This window comes from Choloepus didactylus, assembly GCF_015220235.1.
Source record: "Choloepus didactylus isolate mChoDid1 chromosome 26 unlocalized genomic scaffold, mChoDid1.pri SUPER_26_unloc3, whole genome shotgun sequence".
Lineage (NCBI taxonomy): Eukaryota > Metazoa > Chordata > Mammalia > Pilosa > Megalonychidae > Choloepus > Choloepus didactylus.
The window spans coordinates 509,953-515,256 of record NW_023637616.1 but is presented as its reverse complement, the minus strand read 5'-3'; the positions used below and the strand labels follow the sequence as shown (position 1 = coordinate 515,256).

Below are 5,304 nucleotides of genomic sequence, written 5' to 3'. Positions count from 1 at the left end.
CTACAAGTCCATCAAACACCAACTTTCTTCTGCACCCAATAAAAAGAATATCAACAAGGATAATAATCACAAATATTCTGGAAAGATATATGGTATTAAGTGCTTATAGAACATTTACAAGTTGATAATTAGTTTAACAATACCTTTTTTGTGTGTTATGTTTAAAATAAAACATCTCTAAATCAGGTTCTATAACCCAAAGATTAGAAAGGACATAAATTGAAATGGTGCCACTCTGACACATAGGATCAAAAAGTTCTATAATTACATCTTCCTAAATAATGGTATCAAGCACACCACTGAGACTGATTTGTCGCTATGTTATGGTGATGATATGACATGATCCATTCTCCTTAACTGAAACTTTAGCTTCTGTTGTTTGAGGTTTTGGTGGCCATTCTGGATCAACCAATAGCTCCTGTGCCAGATAAATGTACTTTGCCTTTGGTGTCTTCTTCCTACAGCCCAGGACCCAGGGCAAGCAGCATTTTCCCCACTGATCTACTGATTTCTCCACCATGTGGACACAAGGGCATTGATGAGAACAATGAAGAGCATAGCTATATGCCACTGATATGGTACAAACACTATCTGAAGAACCTGGTCAACAGAGGCAACTGGATGCAACATTATGAATAACATGAAAATATATAAAATAATCACAGACAAAACAACAAAAAATGATTCTTGTAGCAAGGCTGCCTGAAGGGTTTGCTTTTGAAAATACAATTGCCACTATAAGGTACTGAAAACTGGAGATAAAAAACACTGTGGCATTTTGATAATTTTGTATATTATGTATATCAAGTTCAGTTTCATTGTAAAAGCATGAAGAATTCCAATACAGACTTCTTGTTTTATTACAAGCATCTGAATGTGGATGCCACACTTCGCACCAAGGTTGCTGCTTGACCCAAAAAAACCCAAAGACTAAAATCCAATGCAGATAATAATCTGAGACAAAAAGAAGAGAAGGGTCCCAGATATAAGACCTGAAGGTGGTCTTTGTGCCACAAATTGCTTCCAGGCAGGATTTAAACTCATTGTAAAAACCACAACCAAAATGATTGCAAGATCAATCAAGAGAAACTGGAAGTCTCCAAGGTTACTTAAGATGGAATACAGTAGAGTAACACTGAAGTACTGGATAATGCTGTACAAAGCTATGTATTTAAACAAACAGAAGGAGGTCATTAAAGCAGCACACCCTTCCCTGATAAGTTTTGGCACACAGGATATACTAGGAGTCTTGGAGGTAAAGGGAGATGGCACCAAAGCTTCAAGCTCTGATAAGGAAATGCTGCCATGTGCCCTCTTCAAAGCACCACAATCATTTGCACTATCACCACACATACCAACAAGGTAATCTGTTTTGTAAAGCTTCCACCAGTTGTGACTTCTGATCAGGTGCCATACATTCAAACACAGTGCCATGCAACATCAACTTAGGAACCAGGTCTTGAAAATGCTCCTGTATTACTGAGAATGATTTTCCATTCATTGCAAAATGGTAATGAGTCACTTGGAGGTCCTCTAAGCTGTCGTGGAACAATTTAATTGGAATGGCCTCCAAGTCAAGTGATGAAGGACTACACTGTGTTAGGATATCTACATAATGCCAATTTATCTTGGCAACTTTTCCATCCTTTGGAGGTAATGCTACAGCAATAATAACTTTATCCTGAGGTAGAATCATTCCACAGTCTCTGGCCACAGAGACAGTTGTCAACATGTCACCTGTGACCATAACAGTGAAAATGTTAGTTTTATGAAAATCTTCAAGTACTGCTCGTGTTTCTTGCTTTAATTTGTTCTGTATTATAATTAGTCCCATAAAATCCATGTTGTTTTAAATGGCATTTCTGTTAATATTCTGTACTTTATGCCATGTTAGCTTTGACTCCAATTTTCTGTGTGCAAGAGCAATCACTCAGAAGCCTTGTTTAGTATAATCTTCTAGAACTTTTTCAAAATCAGCAGAAACTTTCAGATTTACAAAGACTGGCAATGACATTAGGTGCTCCTTTCATATAGGCATCCATTTTCTTATCCCTTAGTAACCTTGCAACTACACTCATGTTGCAAAGCAGAAGAGAAGGGGAACTGGCAAACAATTCCAATCTCATAAATAGCTGGAAGTTCAAACAGCTCCATTTCCTGGTTCACTGCAGGTGTAAATTCAGGAAGCAATTGTTTTGGAGGATGAACCATAGTGGGCATAATTCAGTTAGGAAGTGCTGTTTCCTCTTCAGTTGCTTCTTCCAGAATCCATCCAATGCCTTCAAACATTTTCAAATCAAGAGGATCACCAGAAAGCACTCCTTCAGTTTTTGTAAGTGAATGGCAAGTAGGCATACAAGAAACAAACTGAGATTTCACCAACATTTCATTGCAAACATTTTCTTCTGGAATAAGAAAACGTGTATTCTCCACTTGTTGAATACCCCAAAGATCTAAACCATCTTCTGAAAGAGTTCTGGTCTTATCAAAACAGACAAAATTCAATACCTGTTCACAGATATTTGTTCTTTGGAGACTGACACAGAAATTACCAATTTCTTTCAGTCTTCTTTGAGCATACACAATACCAGCAGTCATTGCAGCAGGAAGTGCAGGTAGCACAGTAATTGTAATGATATCAAGAGACTCAATAATTATTACTCCAACTTCTTATTTAAAATGGTATTGATAATAGTGTAGATAAACCCAATGCCAGCCACTGCCACAAGGCAAAGTAGAAACAAGTAGGAATCTCTGTAGAGTTTAGGATGCAATATGGAACAGACAAGCTGTCCTTTGGAAGTACTAAAGCCTGTTCTAACTACTGTGGCTTTCACAAGTTCTCCAGTGTAGAAACAAGTTTGCATAAAAGTAGTCCCACAAAACAAAGTGTGTCATTTATGTATTGCTGGACTACACAACTCATCACCCATTCCTTGTATTCCACTGAAGGATTTGGAAAATTAGTCTTTGTCACTGGGACACTTTGTCCTGTTAACATGCTTTTGTTTACAATGTAAGTCCCATTAATAAGTACTGCATCACAAGGTATGACTGTTCCATTTAATGGATTCACCATGACAGCTCCCAGCCCAAGGTTTGTAGAAAAGATCTTTTCTGTTTCTTCATTTACTCTACAAACAGAAACTATTATAGTACTGTGAGCTGCAGCCATATCATGCAACATGACATATTGCTTTCTAATGGAATATAGTTAGCTTATGACTGACACTATAGACATAAACGTAATGGCTAGAGCATACTAATAGTATTCATCAGTGCTCCACAATATAACACTGAACCACTGGAAAAAGTAAAATGGGTTGAGAACCTCCTTAATTAGAAGCTGAAAAACAGAGGAACTTTCACAGTGATTTCATTTACTCCATAAAGCAATTTCCTGTAGACATGCATCCCCTTTGTCAGTCCTGCACTGTACTTTTCATAAATTGATGTGCAAGAAACACCTTCATCCAGTCCTTTTAAGAGATCAAAATTGTGTAGGGTATCATTCCAGAAGTACTTTACATTATGAGGTGTGAAATAATGAATCTGTTGTGATTGAGTCTGTGAATATTTGCTCATCTCATGCCTATTTCCTTCAGCCAGATTCTCAGTTAAATGAACAGCACTGCCATTTGAAATGTTAGTAGCTATAGATTTTAGACTCAAAAAATGGGTGATTTTCCAGAGAAAGAAAGCAAATTTTTGCACAATGCCATACTCTGAATTCATCAGTAGTCCTCAGCCGCACCACTTCACAGTATTAAATTGCAGCTGTAATACACGTCGCTTTTACCCTCCACTCAGGCAACCAATATAGGAGGAGGAGAAAGTTGCCAATGCAAACCACCCCTAGAGAAATTAAAGCAAGCTTCCAGTGACACAAATTATAGCCATGAATCTCCATTTCATCTTTTTGACCCTGGTTTATAGTCTTCCTTTCTTCTTTGTGCATATGCACAGTGGTTTGAAATGTCTTGTGCTTCAGAAAAGGTGAAGATAACACCTTAGTCTGGACCCCAAACTGCAAAGATGTTTCTGCCAGATCAGCTGCCACTGCCATCCTACAGTGTTTCCTGCTGCCTCCAAGCTGGAGCAGCTGAGGGGCTACAGGGGGCCAGGGCTGCCACTGTCACCACCACTGCCACCCTCTCTTCTTATCCCAGCCCTATCACCCTCAGCCAGCACCAGCAGCCATGGGTCACTCTGGCTTGAGGTGCCACTGCTGTCACATGCTGTGGCTTGTGATGAGGGAAGGGAGGTGCTGTGGTGAGCCCCTAGCCAAGCAGAGCACAGGGGCATCCCTGCTTTCTAACTCAGTGCCCAGAGTGGTGGCATATATGCAACAGCATTTAATCCCCAAGAACACCTGGGAGATTTGATTCTTAAAACCACACTCCCTCCAACTGCTACACATGCCCCATATTCAGGGCTGGCATCACCAACTGCACATGGAAATTCAATTTACTGATTGGGCACCCACAAGTTTTGGACCCCCACTCACCATATAGACAAAGCTGGGGTGAAATGGCTTGAGGGTAATAGGAGGATCATGGACACCATCTACTGGTAACTCAGAGAAGGTGCACACCACCAAGCTGTAGCTCTGCAAAATTAGAGATAATTGTTCAAATAAATCTTGATATCCTAAAAGAACCTTATCAAGATAAGCAAATGCCAAGAGACCAAAAACAACAGAAAATTTTAAAGCACATGAAGAAACTAGAAGATATATATAACCCAAACCCAAAAACCCAAATCAAAAGATCAGAGGAGAAACAGTACTTGGAATAATTAATCAAAGAGCTAATAACAAAATATGAGATCATGGCACAGGATATAAATGACATGAGGAAGACTCTATAAGAGAATAAAGTAGAATTTGCATGAGTAAATAAGAAAATAGATGATCTTGGGAAATAAAAGAAACTGGTGATAAAATTAAAGACTCTAGATACACACAGTACTAGATGAGGAAGCTGAGCAGTCAGTGAGATGGAAGAGACCACAATGGAAAGTGAAAATACATAACAAAAAAGGGAAAAATAACAAAAATTTGAAATGGACCTTAGGGATATCATGGACAACATAAAGTGTACAATCATAAGAATCTTATATGTTCCAGAAGGGGAAGAGAAGGGTAAAAGTTTAGGGAGAGTATTCAAAGATATTGTAGGGGAAAACTTCCTATAACTTCTAAAAAACATAAATACACAAATCACAGATGCACAGAAAACTCCAAACAGAATAAATCTAAATAAAACCACTCCAAGACATATTTTGATCAGATTGTCAAATGCT

The 5,304-nt window shown here is 38.6% G+C and overlaps 1 pseudogene; it reads right to left on the bottom strand.

The window, feature by feature from the left end:
• Positions 1-316: 316 nt before the first annotated feature.
• LOC119525799 lies at positions 317-3,958 on the bottom strand (annotated as a pseudogene).
• Between the last annotated feature and the right edge of the window lie 1,346 nt (positions 3,959-5,304).